This window comes from Sorghum bicolor, chromosome 5, assembly GCF_000003195.3.
Source record: "Sorghum bicolor cultivar BTx623 chromosome 5, Sorghum_bicolor_NCBIv3, whole genome shotgun sequence".
In the NCBI taxonomy this organism is placed as follows: Eukaryota; Viridiplantae; Streptophyta; class Magnoliopsida; order Poales; family Poaceae; genus Sorghum; species Sorghum bicolor.
Window position 1 is genome coordinate 54,982,986 of NC_012874.2, and position 22,675 is coordinate 55,005,660.

The following is a 22,675-nucleotide window of genomic DNA, read 5'->3' on the forward strand; positions in this document are numbered from 1 at the left end:
CTCCGCGCCTATCTACATAGGACAAGGTAGTTGAATGAGTAGGAATAACAAGGAGTACTCATGCAGCAACGGTATCAGGCAACTCCTATCACTTAATATGCAATATAGTAGAACAAGTATAGCACTTTATATAAGTTAGCGAGAATAGGAAGACTTAGAATGCTCCGGGGCTTGCCTTTCTCAAACGTGCTGGGTCGGTGATCCGGACACTCCTGCAATTCCTCTCCGGGTTCCGGTGCTTCCGGAGGTTCCTGCTCCTGAATCTCCTCTGGCTCCTCGGGTCCCACCTCGTTCTCCTGCGAGCCTGTATGATGCATATATGCTCATGAGTGGAGTGTGAGATGCCCGAGTGGATGCTTGTAAGAGAGAGTGTCAAAGGAGTCATGTTATGATGCATAGGTGATGCACTGGGTCATGCTTATTACAAGGTAGTCAACATCATCCAAGAATAAACAATTGAATCAAACATCTATTACATTCTCTTCTATAATTATTTGCAAATGCAACCAGCAACCTCCATGATGCTTCAAAGATACACCAAACCCAACTTACTCCATTCAACCTATATATACAACCATTCATAGTTTTCTTTATTCATTTCTAAGCCCATTAAAAATCAACTGCAATTCTGTTCATCAATAAATTCCACAAAAATTACAGGAGACTACCAGCTAAGCATAAAGTCTACTGTAAATTTTTCATGATTTTTGGATACTTATTTTGAGCCACAAAAATCACAAGATTAATTAATAAGGCAAGTAAAATCACTCTACTGGGATACAAGTGTTAAACAACAGATTTCATATTTTTACAATTTGCATAATATCATAAGAAACACCCACAAATTTTTCCAGATTTATTCATGACCCATTTAATTATTAAAAATCATAAAGTACTGCCATGCAAGCATTTAAATTACCATAAATTCATTTATACACTAAATAATATGTACCCACTTTTTCCCAGTGAGCAAACACACATGCAAAGCCAACAAATCAAGTTTCACATTTTTCTGAGCCATATTTTATTTACTATGCATTTTCCAAGTTTAACAAAATCATGGATAAAATATATTCACACAGAAAAGTTGCTCCAACATGACATGCAATTACATCAAACTGTAGATCTGCAAATATAGAGCACACCAAAATTTATTTCATTCAATTTGGAGCTGTAGAACTCAAGATATAGATTTTACAAACCTTAAATCAATTTCTGGAAAACACTTTTTCAAGAAAACCGACGAAAAACGCTACGCACACCCAGATCTACACCCACCGGGGTACCCCTGCGACTGACAGTGGGTCCCCGACCCCACCAGTCAGCGAGACCGAGAGGGAGCTCACCTCCGACGAGCGGATCTCGCCGGCGGTGAGGTCTCCGGCCACGGGGTGAGCACCAACGTGCTCCCCGCAGCAAGACGCACCCAACGGTACCCTTGGATCGACCAGAGGACGGCCGGAACACCTCCGGCGAGCATGCATGGCGGCACGGCGGCGCTGCTCGCCGTGGCCAGGCTGCTCCGGCGCGGTAGAGCGTGCGCAAACGCCTCTCCGAGCTTCCTCACCTTCCTACCGACCTAGCGCAACAGAGAACGAGCGAAAAGAGGCAGGGAAATGCTAGATCCGTCGCGGCGGAGTACTCCGGCGAGCTCGGGGTAACTCCGGCGAGCGATTCACGGCGCTCGACGGACTCTCACCTTGGTAGAACGTTCGCACGAGCTTACCCTAGCGACGGCGAGTGCCCTGGTGCTCTCGGCATCGAGCTTGAGGCTCTGGTGTGGCCGGCGACGAGCGGCGGAGCTCTCTCCGGCAATGGCGCGCGGAGGAGCGGCTGCTACTGCGCGGTGCGAGCGGAGGAGGAAGGAGAAGGAGGGCGCGGGAGACAGAATGGAGGGAGTGGTCTGGGAGCCTGCGCCGGCGTCCCGACCAGGGGGGGTTGGAGGCCGGCCGCGGCGCGTCCAACGCCGGCGTACGGCCGCCACGTGGCCGGCGCCGGGTGGAGCGAGGCGGGCGCCGCGCGCGCGGGAGAGAGGGGAGGGGCAGCAGGCCGCGCTGTCCCGCTGGGCCAGAAGGGAGGCGGGTCGGCCCAGCAGCGCCTGCCCCCTTTCCCTTTTTTTTTTGAATTTCTTTTCTCAAATTCCTTCTAAATTCATTTGGACCAATTTAAAATCATTTTCACCTCTTGCTCCTAAAAACAAAGTTGTTCTAAATTAAAAACTCTACAACTTTGCTTTGACAAGCAAGACCAAATTCCAAACAAAATTTGAATTACAAGTTAAAACTCAGCTCTAGGTTTTAAATAAATTCATTTTGGAAAAGTTTGTATAAATTCCATTTCTCAAATTCCATAGCTCCAAAAATTGCACAAAAATGTTCTTAATTCTTCTTACACATAAAGCAACCTAATTTGAATATTTCACAATTTTAGAAACAAGCATCACATTTTTAACATAATTAAAGCACATGAAATGAAGCACATAAAATCATAATTTGAAAAGAGTGTCATGCTCATGATGCTTATGCTTGATGGAAATGCTTATGCATGACTTTGATGAGACTCAGTGCATGCTTAACACCTAGGGTGTTACACCATTTTGCTAAATCGATCAACCACAACAAAAATGGAATCCTTTCCCCGCTTAGTGCGTGGTAATCCAAGAACAAAATCCATAGATATGTCTTCCTATGGAGCACTAGGAGAAGAGGAGTGTAATGTCCATGAGGGTTCAAACGAGACTTAGCTTTGTGGCATGACTCGCAGCGAAGAACATGTATCTCCACGTCTCTTCTCATCTTTGGCCAAAAGAAGTGGTCGGCCAACACTTGCTCTGTCTTCTTGGCTCCAAAATGGCCCATAAGCCCAACTGCATGAGCTTCCTGCACAAGTAAAATTCGAACAGAGCAATCTGGAATGCATAGTTTGTTAGCTCGAAATAAGAATCCATCATGCACATGATATTTTTCCCATCCTTTGCCATCACAACACTTGGTATATGGTTCAGCAAAGTATGAATCAGTAGTGTATATTTTCTTTATACTTTCTAATCCCAGAATTTCAGCATCAAGTTGTGTAAGCAAAGCATGACGTCGGGACAAAGCATCAGCTACCACATTTTCCTTTCCTTTCTTGTATTTAACCACATAAGGAAAAGATTCAATGAATTCACACCATTTTGCATGTCTTCGGTTCAGTTTTAGTTGACCTTTAAGATGTTTCAAAGATTCATGGTCCGAGTGTATTACAAATTCTTTAGGAAAAAGATAGTGTTGCCAAGTTTCCAAACTCCGAACAAGAGCATATAGTTCTTTATCATAAACTGAATAATTAAGAGTTGGACCACTTAGCTTTTCACTAAAGTATGCAATTGGGCTTCGTTCTTGCATGAGCACACCTCCAATACCAATTCCGCTTACATCACATTCAATCTCAAAAGTCTTACGGAAATCGGGAAGTGCAAGGATTGGAGCTGTTGTTAGCTTCTTCTTTAACTCATCAAATGCCCTTTGATGTGCTTCTTCCCATTTGAAAGGCACTTCTTTCTTAGTAAGCTCGTTCATAGGGGCAGCAATGGTGCTGAAATCTCTCACAAACCGCCGGTAGAAACCAGCAAGCCCAAGGAAGCTCCTCACTTGACTCACGTTCTGTGGAGGCGTCCATTCTTGTACAGCCTTGATCTTCTCTTGATCGACCTCCACACCTTGCCCTAAGACAACAAATCCAAGAAAAACTATCTTGTCGGTGCAAAAGGTGCACTTCTCAAGGTTAGCATACAATTGTTGCTCACGTAGGACAGCAAGCACGCATTGGATATGTTTTACATGATCGTCAAGGGACTTGCTGTAAATTAAGATGTCATCAAAATAAACAACAACAACAAACTTTCCAATAAAAGCTCTAAGCACATGGTTCATCAATCTCATAAACGTGCTAGGTGCATTTGTCAAACCGAAGGGCATCACCAACCATTCATACAGCCCAAAATTTTGTTTTAAAGGTTGTTTTCCATTCATCTCCTTCTTTCATACGAATTTGGTGATAACCACTCCTTAAATCAATTTTAGTGAAAATTATGGCACCACTAAGTTCATCAAGCATATCATCTAATCTTGGGATGGGATGCCTATACCTCACAGGGATGTTGTTAATTGCACGGCAGTCCACACACATTCGCCAAGATCCATCTTTCTTAGGAACTAAAAGGACTGGGACAGCACAAGGTGAAAGACTTTCTTACACATACCCTTTCTTGATCAAGTCCTCCACTTGTCACTGGATTTCCTTGGTTTCCTCTGGATTGGTGCGGTAGGCAACGCGATTTGGGAGGGAAGCACCAGGAACCAAATCAATTTGATGCTCGATCCCTCTCTTGGGTGGCAGCCCTGGTGGCACCTCGTCTGGAAACACATCCTCAAAATCCTGTAAGACATCAAAAACAACACTTGGCAGGGTAGAGGGTAAGGTGTTAGAAGCAAAAAGAGTGTCCTTGTACAAGAGTACAAAGAACTTGGCATTAGGTTCACTCAACTCCTTTAGATCCCCTTTCCTAGCCATCATAACTGACCCCTGTTTTCCTAGTTTTTGGGTTCTTTGTAGCTGTGGGGTTCTATTTGGCTGTGGAAACCTTTCTCACTATTTTTGTGGGTCACTCTTAAGTGGTTCTCGCTCTCTCTCTGTTTCTTCTTGAGATCATCTTTTAAGATTTCCTCCGGTGTCAAAGGAAGCAAAGAAATTCGCTCTCCTTTGTACACAAAAGACAGCTTGTTGGTTCTTCTAAAAATCTGAACATCTCGATCATATAACCATGGTCTACCTAGCAGCAGCTGGCACGCTTGCATAGGCACCACGTCACACTCCACATGATCATTATACCTCCCAATAGAGAAAGCAACTGTCACAACATGGCTCACACGCAGCGCGCAACAATCATTCAGCCACTGCATCTTGTATGGATTAGGATGACGCCTTTGTTTTAGCTCCATTCTATCAACCAATTCTTGGCTAGCAATATTGTTGCAGCTGCCATTGTCAACAATAATTCTACACAACTTCTCTTTGATCATGCCTCGAGTGTGGAAAAGATTGTGTCGCTGCCCATTCTCTTCCTTTGCAGTAGTAACACTAAGCGCACGAAGAGAAATAAAGCAGTTGTTATCACCTTCATCGGGTTGGATCTTATTTTCATTGCTTTCATAATCCTCATCATATCTTGGACCTTCTTCCTCACGATCACTTTCAGATTCCCATTCACCATCCTCATTCACAATCATGGTCCTCCTACTGGGACATTGTGCAGCAATATGTCCACGACCATGCCACTTATGGCACACAATTTCTTTACTATGTGCAGAGAAAGTAGTAGCTGAGGAAGCAACAGTTGGGGCTGCTGCGCTTGTAGCAGGACGCTGCTGATTTCTAGGAGATGATGTTGTAGAAACCACCGTCTTTGAACGAGCATTAGATGAGGAGGGCCTAGCTGCAGCACCTTGGGACCATCCCCCACCGAAAGAAGTGCTGGACTACTGCTTGCACCATGGGGCTGCAATAGAGTGACTTGCATAAGATTTTCCACGTGTCTCTTGTTGAATTTTTCTTTCAGTACGCATAGCATGATCAACAAGGTCTTGCAAAGTATGATATGGAAACATCTCAACAAAACCAGCAATTTCTTCATTGAGACCACCCAAAAATCTTGCCATTTTTGACTCTGGATCCTCTCTAATTCCAATCCGCACTAACAGTAGCTCCATCTCCTTCTAATACTCATCAACCGATCTTTTTCCTTGCTTCAACATTTGCAACCTATTGCGAAGATCACGCTGATAGTTTAATGGTACAAATCGCCTTCTCATCACTTGCTTCATCTCTTCCCATGTGTTGATATGTTCACGGCCCAACACAAGTTGATTCTCTTGTATCTGATTCCACCAAGTCAGAGCATAACCAGAGAACTCCACTGAAGCAAGATTGACACACCTCTGATCAGAGAGATTATGCACTCTAAAAATTTGATCACACTGCTCAGCCCACTCAAGATATGCATCTGCATCCTCTCTTCCAGTGAATTTTGGGATACTCAACTTGACACGAGCAATGTTGTCCGGATCTTCCCTATTATGACCACCATGATGATTGTCTCTATCTCCATGATCAGCATGCCACCGGTGATCATTACGCCGCCTATGCAGCTCATCATTTGCAAAGGGATTCTCATCAGACCCCTCTTCGTGATCAAAGTTATCAAATTCATCATCATCAAAATGAACATGATGGCCACAACCACGTCCATGAGCTCGTCCTCCATCTTGGCCATGATGACTAGCCCGCCTGCCACGACCACGACCATCTCTAAAACAGTCATGTCCTCCATTAGAATTTTCAGCACCAGATTCATTAGATTGATGCCGAGGAGCCCTCCGCCCACCTACAGGTATGCGTGCATCAAGCATCCTCTCCATGGCCTGCAAGAGTGAGTCTGCCATTTGGCGCAACTCAGCCCGTGCAACAGGGGGTTCTCTTTCTCCATGACGATTACCATGAATACTTGAGTTGGATCATGCCATGTTAGCACTAAAGCAAAATATAGTGGAATGGGTAAATTTGTGGAATCACACAACCTCACCTCTTACTTACCAATGCTCTTTCCTGTTCTCAACACTACAAGAAACTTGTTAATCCGTGACGGATTCTCACTGACGGATTTATAAACCGTCATTGATAGAGGCAATCCGTGACAATAATATTTTTCCGTCATGGATGTGCACCAATGGATATTCCGGCCCGCTACCTCATGACGGTTTTATCCAGATTGTCATAGTATATGATTTTAAATTCGTCATACTCTAGTTAGCCCAAAACGATAGCCCTCTCTCTTATATTTAGTGCAAAGAAAAAACAACCATAAACCAAATAGGTACCTCTTGGTTTTTTAATTATCATGAACCAAATAATTTTATTACACTTTTGCATATATAGGCTTTTGGGTGCATACAGTAAAACTAATTTTTTTGCATGTATATGGGCTTTTGGGTGCATATGGTAAAACTAAAAATATTTTGCATTTATGTGGTGCAGACGGCAAACAAATCTGATTTTTTTTTACATTTATATGGTGGGGATGGTAAAAAACAATAATCCGTAGCATCAAAGAATTAAACGCATGAGCTCAAACTATGAAATTTATTGGAAGTAAATAGAAAGGAAAAACTAAACAGAGTCTGACCTCTCGTTTGGCCCACCCCAGCCCACTCAAGTTCAGCCCAAATCAGACCCTCTATCTCAGCCGTAGATCTCAAAACGGACGACCAATAGAGAAAAAACTCGGTATAAAAACCACAAAACCCTACCCTCTTCCTGTACTCCACCAGACCACCACCACTCCTGCGCCTCCTTACCATTTCTCCCCGTCGTGAGATGCAACAGCAGAGCAGCTTCCTCAGTTCCTCCTGTCCACCAGCCACAGCCAACCCCAATGGTCCAAGCCTGCATTGTGCCGCACTCTCTCCCTCACGGTCAGCAAGAAGTGGAGGTGTTGTGGTAGGAGAGGAGGCAGATGGATCCAACATGGATAGGATTCGACGGCGCATGACCTAGATCCGGTAGTCCTCCGATTTGTTTTGTCCAAGTCTGCTTTGCTCCATATTCATAGTTATCTGATTTGTTTTGTCGCAGGTAGGCCGCCGGTGTGCGAGGCCGAGATCTGCAAGTGTGCCGTAGGCTGGCATCCGCGGGTTTGCGAGATCCGATGTTCCTCTTCCAGGTGGACTAGTACTCGCACGCAGTTCTACGCCGGTAGCAATCAACCGAGGTGTGCATGGCGTGATGTATTTAGAAGATAATTGTGCTCGGTTCCTGTCCTCCTGCTACTGTCGTTGCTGCCTGGGGACCTACTGCACTGGCCAATAATGCTAGTTTGGGTTTGCTATTTTTTCGTACTCAACAGACTTGCTGGTTAGTACTTGCATGCATATGGTTCATGTTTACTGAATTTGTACAACAATGGTGCAATCTATGTCAGTAGTGCTCATATTCTTAAGCTTCTAGGTTGATGATAATATTTTAATCCATGTTAAATTCACCAAATGGGAACATTTGTACAACCACTGCTTTATTAACTGAATAAGAAGTCTTATGCCGTGTCACTGGGTATGGAGAAAAGCTAGCAACTAAGTTAGCATCTGCTTGATAATTAAGAAGTGAATATAAATACTAGCAAATTTCCTTTGCTATTTTGTTCATTTGCAGGTTGCAGGCAGTTTGTATATCTGAATCAAAGTTGGTCACAAGTTATTTATACATCTATTTAAGTTCATTACCAGCTGTATATTTTCTTTTCTGTTTTGTTCATTTGCAGGCCTAGAGCAAGCAAGAAGGCAAGTGATGCCATTTACAGGTTGTAGTAGTGCTTGAGGGCTGTTCGCTGCAATTTGGTCCACTGGTGCTATATATAGATTGCTCTTCTTTCTATAGTTGCAGATTTTGCACTCTGTATTATGGTTCCAGATTTTTCCATCTGTATTATAGTTGCAGGTTTGTCAATTTGGTATGCTGGTACTCCATGACAATGTTGCATGCAATTTTGGGAACCTGTATTTTGTTGTTGGCTTTTGTGCCACAGTGGACTGCACAATGTGGTGCTTGATGTTAACTTTGTATCTCATCTTATGTGAAGTTATGTAAACCTCATATATGTAATTGAAAATGAGTTGTTTGTCTATATGGGCTGCATGTTTGTTGTATGTGCTTCAATAATTGGCTGAATTTTAAATTAAAAAAAATGGGCCAACATAGGATTGGAAATGGGATGAAATCAGATTCGAAATGGGCTGAATACAGATTGAAACATGGATAGAATACAAATTGAAAATGGGCTGAAAATAGGTCAAAATGGGCCGAAAATAGGCAAAATGGGCTGAGATGTCCAACATCTATGATGATGTGGCAATTCATCCGTGACGGTTATTTTTTGTCACAAGAAATGGGCTTCAGCTGGGCCTCGGGCTCTATAGTGACGGTTTAAGACCGTCACCGATTTCGTTAATCCGTGATGCATTTGGACAAACCGTCGTAGAGGTCAATCTATGACGCTCAATCCATGACGATATCTGAAACCATCACAAATGCTACTTGGTGACGGTTTTTTGGTGATCCGTGACAGAAATTTTTCATCACGGATTAACAGGATTCTTGTAGTGCAAGGACAGTGAATTGTGCTAGTGTAGCAGCTCAACAGAAGTGATTCCGAGGTCGCAAGGATTACGAGTCGAATGTCCTGGTTTCAGTTTTAGGTGGAGCTATAGGTGGCTAAACAAGGGAGGCTACGGTACTGAAAATCAAGTGATTTGATGTGCTCAAATGATATAATGTTGCTGGTATATAAATCACCAAGAATCTGAATTCGTAAACTGAATTTTTTTGCCAGTAAGCTAACCGCAATACAACCCCTTTCCTCTTCTTATACTTTTTCTGTTCTTTCTCTTTTCTTTTCTCTGAATTTTTTTTTCACTGACTTTTTTTAACTCTTTTTTTTAAACTAACAGGGGTGCAGATAACAAATGAAACACAACACAATATATGTAAAGAGGGTGACTAGCAACTTGATGAACACAAAACACAAGATAAAAGTACCGTCAAAGGGCTTTAGAATTTTTTTTGTGGCTTTTCAGTAGACTATAGGTGATGAACAAAACAGTAACAAACGATAGATAAACTAAAGGTAGATATGTGGATGATTGTGAGACCTACCGTGACAACGAAAGCTTTGATACCAGTTGATAGGTTACGATATGGAATCGATACTAGGGTGGCCCGATCTTCATGATAGTAGATCAAAAGAACAAGGATAACTTGCTGCGAACAGCGAGTAACTAGATTTATACCTGACAAAGGTTGGATGCGACCAAGCGACAGGGAGAGAGGCACCAAAACCACGAAGACTACGACTCGATCACCGAACGACCGCAGAACCACAATCCAGAACTAATCCACACAATACGGCGCAGCCGAACGGAAGCCGTAGAGCACGACGTAGGGGAACCCAGAGGATTCACTTCACAAGTCCATGAAGAACAAGGAAGAACAAAGGTTGAGTAAGGCACTCAGCAGCACGGCTGCAATATCATGTAGTTTATCAAAATGATCAAAAGTTGCTGATAGCTTAGAGGTAGAGGATATTTATACTAGGAACAACCCTCCTAGATAGATATGAAAACGAAATAGAGTTTCTGAGGGAAGGCAATGTGAAAGGACCCCTCGGAATGGATTCCCGAACTGGCTTCGCGTGACTGTTGGCCTCCAGAGCAGTTTCCAATAAACTGACCATAACTTTATATTCGGAAGTCCAAATGATGAACCATTTCTTGGATGTGAAACTAGACTCCAAGAGCTTTCCAGAAATATATGCCATGCACCATGCAACGTTGTAGATTGGTACAGTTTTGCACGGAAAGTTGTACCAACATTCTGTCACGACAGACTGTTGACCTTCTGAGCAGTCTGTACTAATTCTGGTCTGCAGGCAATATGGAGTATCCAAACTGATCGCCACTAGATTCATTGGAAAATAGACTCGACAAGCTTTCCAACAAGTCCTCATGGACCTTCATAGCTTTTGTGATTAAAATATTATGAAGATTTCTTTGCACTAGTCCGTTCTTGAGTTCCACTAGTCCGTTTTTGACTCTCTGGTCCATTTTGTAGTGTCTTCTGGAACTTGCACTGGTTCGTTCTTCAGGGTTGGATTCATCCTTCTCTTCTTCTATATACCTGAGTACAATCAAGGTTGAACACTTAGGTAGTATATAATTCTCATTAATGTTAAAATGAATCTCACAAAGTAGTGCGTGGACCTCTTGTTGTAGCTTCTTTGCACGACTACGTGTAACCGGTCCATCGATGACTTGGGCTGGTGTCGGTGTAGGTAAAACTTGAGTGGTTTTAGCTTGACTTGGAGCTTGTGACATCTTGCTTGCTGACATGGTCATATCAACTATCATCCAGAATTTTCACATGATTTTATGGTCCTCCAAGAATAGGGATTTGAACTAAAGAAGATAAGTTGGTCCCTAAAGACAGGGTAGAGAATCCAGAGAAACTAAAACCCAACTATTTATTCAATTAATCCTTATACCTTAGGCCTATAAACTAAATGAAATTATGGAGAACCCACAAGATCATTGCACTCATTACAAAAATCCAACTCAAACATAAACACCAAGAAAAACCAACCAAGCATTAAAGATTCACAAAGCACACATATTTGACTCAACTTTCGCTACTAACGTTTATTTCAAAGAGGGACTTCCTACTTCTTAAACACGGTGTGACTACAACGGCATCTAGGGTAGCATCTCTTGCATGGAGTTAAGCGAGGTATGTCCTCCACCTCATTGATCTTAGGTAATCCACCACGAATTCTCCACTCATCAATCTCATCCAGGGCTTCCTCATAGTGTTGCCTTACTTCTGCCAATTCCAGTTGACTGCCTTCTAGCTTTTGATGCATGACTTGGATAGTCAAAGCCATCTCCTTTAGTTGTTCATTCTGCTCCATGTAGGGGTCAGCCATCACACATTGCGAAGTGCCTAGTGGATGACGAGGAAGATACTTTTGTTCGCCATTCTTCCTCTCTTCGTAGTGCTTTCCATGGTATGCCAGAAGAGCTTGATGGGCAGCATCAGATATGCTAGCATGCTTACTGAAGCGATCAGCAAGAGACGAGTGATGGATTCCACCATGCGTGATCTAGTAAACTCATTCCACCTTGTGATGTGTGCTTCTGTGCTCCAAGCTCTCATACTTAGGATGAGTCCACTTGCATTTATATTCCACCTTGGCTTGCTATTCTGGATAGTGGTCTTGTAGTATACGCACGAGCCGAGGGTGAAAGAAATCTTCGCCACTAAAGGATGTGGTAAAGTACTCCTTCCGCCAACAAGTATGTCTTGATGGGACCGGGCAAGCTTCTTCATACTCTGGTTCCGTTAAGCCATTGATATCGTGAGTCAAGCATGGTCTTCCAGAGTTGCTGCGAGCAATCTTTTCATTACGAACCATCTATGGAATTAGACCAAGAGGAAGTTAGAATAGAAGCAATACTTTTATAATAGAATTAGATGATAGAAGCATAAGAATTTTAGCAAATATCAAGGGTGAGATAGTAAGCATGAATGTAGTGAAGCAAAGATGACTAAAACAACCATTACTATCTAGGCTTGTGTCCTACAGTCAGCATTGCTTTGGTACCACTTTGTAGCACCCGGTTTTAAGAACAAAACCAGATACACACCATATGTGAGCCCAGGAAGTCAAATGTCACATATAGCCACAAATAGGGGTAATATCAATAGACAATGCTTAATATATAACAAACTTAATATAAAGATATAACCTTAGATAGCAAACAGCGAAAAGACTCTCTGTTCTTCAGGCAAAAGCTCCAAATCCACAGGGACAACTGACTGGTTGAGCACAAGCCTAAACTCTTCTCCAAACTAGCAATCTGGTACCCATCCGGGATTTTTATCCAAATAAAATGTAAAGACAAGCGTAAGTACATCTCATACTCAGCAAGAATAACATGGGGTTCATGAGGCTCAAAGGCTAGACAGTGGTTAACTGCATGTAGCTTTTAGTTGTCACAATTTTAGCATATGAGTAGCATCAAGTTGTCAAGTCCCAAAGTAAACTCATGATCAAGTAAAGTGAATAAAAAATGGCATAAACAACATATTAACAACAATAACATTAATGATTTGCCAATAGTGATCATTTATTCTGTATTGGTCCAAGGTCGCTCGTGACCGTGACCACGGCTCATATATCAGTTTTACACTCTGCAGAGGTTGTACATTTCACTGTGAGTTGTGATTTACCCTTTCGCCCGACGTCATGAGTCTCTAAACCCCCTTCGTAGGGAGGTCGGTAGGGTTCACTATGAAGCCTTTCAAAGGTTTATCTAACAAGTTAGGGCCGCTTGGTTTCATTAGTCAGTCCGTGTGATCCACCCGCAGGAATCCACGGTCTGCTATTCCCCATTTGCGCCACACCGGTAACCTCTAACAAGCTAGAAAAGGTCCTCATACTGAGCTCAAGCCAGGGCCATGTAGCCCTCACAGTTGTACTGTATGTTCCGGATGGTCATATACAGATAAGTCCTTATGGAGAGAAACTAGAGAACCATAGGATAGCTCAATGCTCTAGCCCCCTTTTACCAAAGTTGCTAAAAAATCATCTTTCCATTAATCAAATTACAAGATCATGGTTTAGTGGAGCACTAGCATAAGCTACCAAATGCAAAACCATAGGTGACAAGGTATAAGATCAATACTAAGAAATCCTTAGCAAAGAGACACATGCAATATGAATGGTGTGATTAAAGTTATTAGGAAACAAGGATAATCCCATGTTATACTTGCCTTAAACTTTACTGAAAACTCAGATCCTTCTTCAAGTTCCAAACCTTCAATGATCTGCTTCTTGATCACCACGCAAAAGCTCACCGTCTAAACTCAGTCATCACATTAACAACAATCATCCAGAGGCAATCATACAAAGCAAACAAACCTATAATTAGAACAGTACACCAGTAGTAGAAAATAAAGATGAAAAGTTTATAAAATGAATCTACGTTGCACTACGATCACACAGACGTAAAGATCAAGAAAATCGGAGCTATAACGAAGAAGATATGAATTTTCTAAGATTTTCTTTAGAAAAACAATTATTTAAATAGGATCACGAAAATAAAAAGCGGCACACTTGTAAAACAGTGAGACTAACATGTAGATCTCGTGATTACAAATCTAACGCAAATTGAATGGATCAAATCAAAATTAAAACGAATATTTTATGAGCAATATAAAACTAGTGGTAAACTTGTAATTTTCTGAAAACGTATTTGGATCTGATTATTGAGTTTACGTCTTCAAAATTGGAAAGCGTATTTTTGAAAGCACGTTTTGGACTGCGGGTTATATATTTAAAAAGCACAGGGTTTCTTTAGCAAAAACTGCCCCGAAGGGGTAAGTTCTAATCTCAGCCGTTGATCCAGATTTGAACGGTCGAGAACAGATCGGGGAGGGAGAGAGGGGAGTGGCCCACCGGAGTTGGGGGTGCCCGCGGCGGCGCCATTGCCAGACCTCGCCGGCGTTAATCAATCCGTCGATTTAGAGTACGACTCAAAGAATCAAAGGCATGGGGAGATAGAGTAGCTTACTGCGACCTCGCCTAGGGCAAAGATTGGAACCAAGAGCGACTGGAGAGAGCCCCCGACGGAGAATGACGGCATCGGCCTCTGTGAGAAGTTCAGCGAGGTTAAATAGAGCGTAGCAAGCATGAATTCACAAGAGAGAAAGCTTGGTGAAATCGCAAGGATGATAGGAAGCTCGGTAGGGAGCTTACGGAGGCGAAGTTGCTGCGCTGTGGAATTCCAAGCGCGGCGTGGATCTCGGCGGTGTTCTATGGCTTGGCTATGGCGGCTACTCGTCCTAGAGTTGGGGTAGGGGGGTTTGGCAGAGCTGGGGCGCTATTTAAGGCCCCCTCGATGTGCGGGGCAAGCCAACCGCGAGGATCACGCGCTGCCGAAACGGTCTCATGGTGGAGTCTGGTGCGGGCACGAGGTGGAAGATGGTCCTGATAGGTGGGCTCCACCTGTCTGTGACTCAAGGGCGCAGGACCCGCTCGTCAGTGGAAGTAGAGAGGGGAGGAGCGTGGCGCACGGCCAGCTGGGCCACGATTTGGGCCGCCAAGGCAAAAAGAAGGGGGGATGAAAAAGAACTGGGCCGAACTTAACATGGCCCAAACCGAGAGAGTAGGAAAAGGGGAGAGAGCAGGCCACAGGAGGGCTTCGGGCCGAATACTAGGGAGAAAGAGGGGAAAAGATAAATCTCTTTTTTTATTCAAAACCAATTTCAAATTTATTTTAAAATCTGTTTGAAACATATTTTTGAGCTTTAGCCAAAACCACTCATCACAATAAATCAAATGCAAAGACATGCATGCTCAAACAAGTTGCTGGCTCCTATATAAATTTTAATTTAAAGAAAAATGTTATTTTTCCTATATCTCATGGCACAAAAATACACAATTAAAACAATTTCTCCTATTTTGGAAACTTGCAAATTTTGGGGTGTTACAGAGTTAGTGCTTAATCAGGGCAAGTTAATGGATAGCCTGTCTAAGAGGTTAGCATCTAATGATAAAACTTTAGAATCAGTTAACATTAGGATGGAAAGTTTTTCCAATGCTATTAATAATTAGCTTAGCTTTAATAACATGCTAGAATCTCAGTTGCAACAGCCTGCTTGCTTTGCTTCCGCAAATGACCAAGGTAAGATTCTAGGACAACTGGTAGAATTAGAAACTACAAATTTTATAGACATATTTAATGCAGGAAGCTATTGGAGTGATCCTCCTAGAGGAACATGGATTGATTCGACTCTACCAAAGAAGAAAGGTGATCGAGGGAGACCGATTGTTTTGATCTCCATTGGTAGTGCAAACTTCAACGAGGTACTCTATAACTTCGGTGCAAGTGTCAACATCATGCCTAAGGTAATATATGAAACACTATTCAATTGTCCTTTATCATACACAACTATGTGTTTGCAGCTTGCAGGCCATTCACTCTACTACCCCATGGGAATCCTAGAAGGCATTTGTGTGCGAGTAGGCAACTCGTACGTACCTATAGACTTCATGGTAGTGAACACTGGTACTAATGAGAGGTCGCCCATTATTCTGGGATGACTATTCTTGAACACTGCCAGAGCCATTATCTACTCTAGCACTGCCAAGATCATTTTCAATATTAAGGGCAAGAGAGAAGTCTTTTCTTTCAAGGATAAAGCATTAGCATTCCCTGCACAAAAGGAAATTGACGGTGGTAGGAACAAGAGCAAAACCTAGAACAAGACCAAGAACAAGAACAAGGGCAAGAAGAAGGCCCAGAAGATGGAGACAGCAAGGATGGTCACTCTAGTATACAAGGAGTATGATTACCTGCTCAAGTCTTCGCATCTAATCAAGAAAGATGACCTAGGTGTCCTGACCATTCAATGCTCCATTAACATATGTTCCTTCTACAAGACTGTCTGTGACATCGGATCGGACGTCAATAATATGACCAAGGTAACATACGAATTTCTATATGGTACCATGCCTATGGATCCCACCTATGTACAGCTGCAGATGCGGATCAGCCCTTTCGCTTCGTGGAAGGGATAGCCAAAGACGTCCCTATCTAGATCGACAACCATTATGTTTCTACTGACTTCCTAGTCATCGACATGGCTGAAGATGAGTATGATCCACCCATCATCTTAGGAAGACCGTTCCTCAACACTACCAAGACCATCATTTACATTGGAACAGGGGAGATCCATTTCAAATTCCCTTCAGAAAAGGTATAGCATCATTTCAATAGTTATTATATAATTGATGAGGAGCCCAAGAATAATAGATCAAGGAGAAGGCAAAATACCTGTCACCAGAAGAAGAATATCATTGTAGATGGATGGGCCGACTATGAAGGAGAGGTTTCAACATTCAAAGATTGATAACCCCGACGAAGAAAACACCGTCAAAGAGGTAGAAGAGGTGCTAGCAGAAGAAGAGATAGTGACTCTAGATGCTCCCTCCTCCAAGTCACTATCACCTACAAGGCAGGTATGGAAACCGAAAGTAAATCTAGAATTAATTCCTACAGAAGACACAGCACCGGTGGCGCCATCTGATGCGCCCCTCGATCATTGAGCAAACAAGAAGGTCCTGTTCGGAGGACTTAAAACCACCGAACACCGCGCCAAGAGGTAACTTGGTATTTATCTGCATTTTCCTTTAGCATATTTACTTTTCTTAAATGCATTACTAGTTGCATCTTTATTTTATTATTTTTGCATTAGAAAAAGAAAAAAATCCATTTTGCATTGCATCTAGAAAAATACTAAATCTCCATGTATTTAATGTGTGATGCAACAGCCCACACACTCATCTACTATGGTGGCATAAAAATAAATTTTAGCATATTTATTTTCCTGTCTACATACTATAAATATAAAAAGTATACAACTATATATATTGATCCTGCTAAAAGATAAATGGGTACAAGAAAGTTCTAGACTCCCAAAGCTTAGAGGTTTATCACTAACGCTTAATCAGTCCCACAAGCTTTAATTTGTTGTCTATTTGAGATTCACAGGCTTCAAAGGATCAAAAAGAGCTAATAGACAGAAGAACATCTTGTCGGAGTGTTGTCCACATCAGTCAAGTGATGTTTCTAACAGCAAGTACTTATGACACTCTAGGAGGATCAGTACGCCTTCATTGTCCGTCAGCAACCCTAGCAGACCATGTCAATATCCAGCTTGTTAGAGAACATCCCCTATATGCCAAGCTAAGTATTCCTCACTCGTCTATTTATTCCTAGTGTGTTATGATAAGATAAAACTAAAAAGATGAGTAACCTTAGAAACCTAATAAAAATTTCCTTTATCTTTCATAATTAGTTTTGCTAGCTAAGGAGAGCTCTTAATGAATCTATTGCTAAAATTGAACCTCTAGAATAAATTCTTATATGGAGATGATGAATAGTTGCTCTGCTATAATTCCTTATAAGTACCTAGTTTTCAACCTTGTAATCTCCCAAGTTTTGGACACAACTGTTTAGACTTAAGATTTGCTTTGAGACTGAAAGTTGTGGGTAGCAAATGCTTGATCTAAATCTAGGTAGTTGACGGATATGATATGGGAAGATTTTGAGCTGTTGTCAATCTTGCTCCTAGAGATGCTAGAGTTGTGAAGAATTTAATTTGAAAATCTTAAATTACTACATGATGAGTTCCTTTACGACGAGAGTTTAAAATTCCTACCAAAGCCAAATACTCATGCTTATTAGATTAGGAAAGCCATCCACTTATATATATCATCCTATAAGCATTGAGGGTAGTTAAGCTGTGTTGACCCTAAGGAATCAGTCATGCAGTTAAAGTCAATACTATATGCTCTCCATCCATTGATCTTAGCTACTTCTACCCTTAGAAGTATGCAACCACTTTGCCACATTCTCCCTGTGCTACTTCTGTTCCTAGAAATACCTCCCACATATACGCACTACACTCTGTTGTTTCTATCCTAGAGACATGCACCTATGCTGCTCCTACCCTAGTAGTACGCATTTATCCATCCATATATACATATTCCTCATCTACTTAGAAAATGTTCTACTTCTACACTAGGAGAGGACACCCAAAAATATTCATTGCCATTATGTCTTTTTCTACTTATCCAATAAAGCTCCAGTTATTTTAGTTGATGCTCCCTACTGCTATTAGTGCATTAAAAGGATTGGTTATTCTAAAAAAGGAGAAGAAAAGAAAGAGGACAAAAGTCCCAAAAGAAAAAGAAAAGAAAAGGTAGCCAACTCCTTTTTAGATTAGGGAGGTATGTTATCCCCAAGGAGCAAATGTAGAATTAGATATTCAGTCATCATCCCTTATTATCACCATCATTCTTATCACTCATTTCATTCACTGCACTCACATGCACATATGACTTGATTGTATGACTAGTTTCTCTAGATCCACGGTTTAACTATGCAATACATGCAAGTAGGTTTGAATTGTCTCCTCCACCTATGAGGTCCACATAAGCCTATTAGAAGTAGGGTGAGAGAGAGAAGGAAATTTCACTATGCCTTAGTCATACAAATACCACATATTCTAAGAGAAGAGAGAAGGCATACCTTACACTTGCCTTGGAGAGGATCCAAAAATACCACATGTGAGAGACTTAAAAGGGTCATACAAGGAATCTCTAGTTTTATTTCAAAAGTCTTGCAAAAACTCTGGAATAATAGTTGATCAAAGAGCGAGAAACATAGCGCTCAACTTAACAAATGTCTTTCAACTGCTCAAGACCTAAGAGAAAGCTATAAGCCCCATGGTGAAAGATAATATGGGTGAGCCTTGAGTCAGAATAGTTCACTCTAATCCGAAGGAGAGTCCTTGTTTGAATGCATGTGTACTTGTGAGGCATGAAAGCATTGTAGCAACTCTTGATCCATCACTGAGTCTATCTTTGCTCACGGACGAGCAAAAGGTAAGCTTGGTGAGTTTGTTGATGGTAGATAAGTCCTCTTTCTAACTGTCAAAATAACCTGAGAAAGGACTAAAACCAGAATATCATCTAGCTATAGAGGTTTACACTAACAAAATTCCACGAGCTTTGGTGATTGTCTATTTCTGCAGGGTTATCAGAAAAAGAACAAAAGGAGGTCCACATGTTGGATTTACATAGAGAAAAGACCATGTCGGTAACTCAGGAATACTCTAGAAGACTCAAGAAGGCAACCCTACAAATTGGGACCCACCTGGCAGCCACCCTTGGGCAGGCACCCAAGGGGCAGGGGCAGCTGCCCCACTTCTGTAGCCAATGAGGAGCAACCTCACGGATCCTGCCTCCACCGCCTTTGAGGAGTAATCTTGGCCATCTATCAAGGTCGGTTTGATCCGAGGGCTATGGTGCTTCCTAGAAGGCTATATATTCAAGGCCCCTGGCCCTTGGAGGGGAGGAATTCATTCTCTCATCTCATAACAGATCATCGGGAGAATTTAGAGAAGCCTAGAGCCACCATCTCAATTAGAGCTCTATAGTTCTTTAGCATAGCTACATAGGAATAGATCTAGAAGGAGTCAAGCCTAGCTTGAAGTCCGGATCTATCTTTGTTCTTGGTAATTTCTTATTGTTCATTGTTGTATTCATTATAGTTCTTGCTATTATGAATATGACTTTGATCTATTTGATTATATCAAAATTGACTTTATTCTATTTGCTTATGTTCTCAATTATATTGTTATTAGTTTACATTGATTATATGCTTAGCAAGTTAGATTAGAATTATGTTTATGCATAGGATCGTATAGTTCTTGCTCATTGGGCCAATGGGTGAGTGGTAGATATTGTGTAGGCGAGGTGCCTAGACCGTATTTATCTGCGATTACCCCCTATAGTCCAGATCGTGAGGTAGATCGCGGGAGTGATAGTCCTCTTGAGTCCTTCGTAGTCCTCCTCCCGAGTGTACGGACCGTAGAACACCACTAATACAGGGAAGTGATTGCTCTGTTCATGATCTTTCTTGGTAATATCACTATGCATAGATATAACCTTTCCTACAATGATGCTAGGTATAATTGCACTAATCATTATATGCTTTGATATTATAGTTAGAATACTTAGGATTTATTCTTGTAGATCGTCCTAGTCCATGCTAGTGTTATAGACTTAGAGTATTCTATTGAGATGATTATCATATTTATATGTGGCTATGTGCTCTCATTTATCTTTTGTCACTTATCATTCATATTCATATTATTTATCTTATGTGACACTTACCCTGCATGAGAGATAGGTAAAGACATGGTTAAGCTCATCCATTACTAAATGTAGTGCTCGTGGCCATTATCCAAAGTATTCCCTTCCAAGTGGTAAAAATATAAATAATGATACCTAGATTACTCTCGGTTAAAATGCTACATTGGTATTATCTGTGCGCTTGCAGATCTCTTATTCATTCTCTAGAAAAGCAAATACATTTAATAGCAGCACCTCTACTCCATGTTGGGGATGACAACGTAGCTTAAGTGGTGTTAGATGTGTCAACAATTAGTCGTTTCCTTTGGTCGTACTATTAGGGGGGTGCAAATGGGTAGCTTGACCTAGATGAGTCTAATGGTTAGGCCTGCTGCACACTTGTCAAACTTAGCACTAGGTAGCTTCATTTGTCCCTAAGATTTGTTGAAGTCATCTCGGTTTACAAAGAATTTGAATTAGAAGTGAAACGAGCACTTTCTGTTGCCTCCGACGCTGAAGACCTGAGCGTCGGACGCTGATGTCAGCGTCTGACCGGTACATCGCGTGCGCAGCCAAGGTGAAGAGGTGGGTTGGAGACACCAACGCTGAGGCGTCGGATGTTCTGGCATTCACACTGTAGCAAAGGAAGACCCCTGCAACGCATCGGACGCTGCTAGGGTTAAGAATCGGACACTGGACCTAGCACCGGACGCTATGCAGGGAGGTTTGAGTTTACTCCTAGGGGCATCAGACGCGTCCGATGGTAAGCATCGAATGCTGGCTAGAGTCCGACACACCCCTAACGGTCAACTGTACCAACACTCGATCTGAACGCATTGGACGCGTCTGACACATGTCGTCGGAGCGTCCGACGACCCCGACAGCTACTGAATTAGAGGGTAAAGGTTAGATTTGAAGGCTTGGCCTATAAATACAACTCCTACTCGTCCAAAGAACCCTTCTTGCCTATTTGATTAGCTGAAGCATCCATTTGAGTGCAAGAGAGTGTAAGAGCCTAGTGAGGTGGTTGAGATTTGTTAATCCAAGATTAAGGACCTCATTAGTGCGTAGAGAGTATCAAGTGTGCATCCACCTTTCTCATTAGGATTGTTGTGGTTAAGTGAGAGTTTGTGCTTGTTACTTTTGGTGATCGCCATCACCTAGATGGCTTGGTGGTGATTGGGAGCTTGGTGATCATCTGGCAGAGCTTGTGGATGACCCAACTCATCTTGTGAGCGGTTTAGGGTGATTCACCGCATCGGAGTGACGAAGAATCAGCCCATAGAGAGCACTTGATCCTTGTGTGGATCAAATGGAGCTACACCCTTGCGCGGGTGCTCCAACAAGAACTAGTGGGGAGTGGTGACTCTCCGATACCTTAGAAAAACATCGTGGCATTCCTTTCATCTTTACTTTGAGCAATTACTTTCAAGCATTTCAATTCTTGTCTTTACATTACTAGAATTATCATGTTAGTATAGGATTGAAACTTAGGGTGCAAAACTTTTATCCCAGTAGAATTGCTAGGAAACACACTTTAGGCACCTAGGGGTGAAGATGGACTAATAGGTTTTAATTACCCCTTTAAATTTTAGAATTAACCCAATTCACCTTGATCCTTTCAAGGGTTTCCCACATATATATACTACGTATAGTTACCGGGCCTCGTCTGGACCGGTTGGGCCTCGGGAATAATAACCGAGGCGGGCCTTCAAAGTGGCCCGCCTCAGTTAATAGGGTTATTTCTACAGGTGGGCTCTTTTATAATAACTGTCTGTATTAATAGATTTTGCGACGCGGTTTCTTGTAGTCACCTCAGTTAACTAAAAGCGACCGTCTCGGTTAATGTCAAGCATTAACCAAGACGGTTTATATTCTTGCCCGCTTCGGAGGTGGTTTTGAAAAGATCGTGGTAAATATGTTTTTTTTAGTAGTGCAATATACTCGTAAGGTAGTCACGCTCCAAGTTCATTTGAGGGAGTTGACGAGAAAGAGGCCATGAGGCTCTAATATATTTCTGCTAGTTTTCAGCAGAAACTGGCTAAGCCGGTATACGAACCAGCTAGGCCAGGTTTGGACATTGTAGCCCACTAGGCTACCAAAACAGACTAGGCCGGCTAAACCGGCTTAGGCAGTGTGAGCTGCATTTTATGTTTTAATTGATAATAATTGTCGTAAAAAGTTTTGTAGTGTAGCCTATTCAACCTTCCCTCTTTAGGTATCATGTTGGTCCTTTTAAATTAAAATATTAAGTACATAGATATATAGATTAGGCATACAAAAGAAAATCAGGGAGAATTTTTTTTCCTGGACTAGAAATGCCCCGTA

General features: G+C 42.1%; 1 long non-coding RNA gene across 1 annotated transcript; it reads left to right on the forward strand.

The window, feature by feature from the left end:
- LOC110435275 lies at nt 7,681-8,716 on the forward strand. Its single transcript, XR_002452910.1, has 2 exons — nt 7,681-7,950; nt 8,354-8,716. It is a non-coding gene; the product is annotated as an uncharacterized LOC110435275 (long non-coding RNA).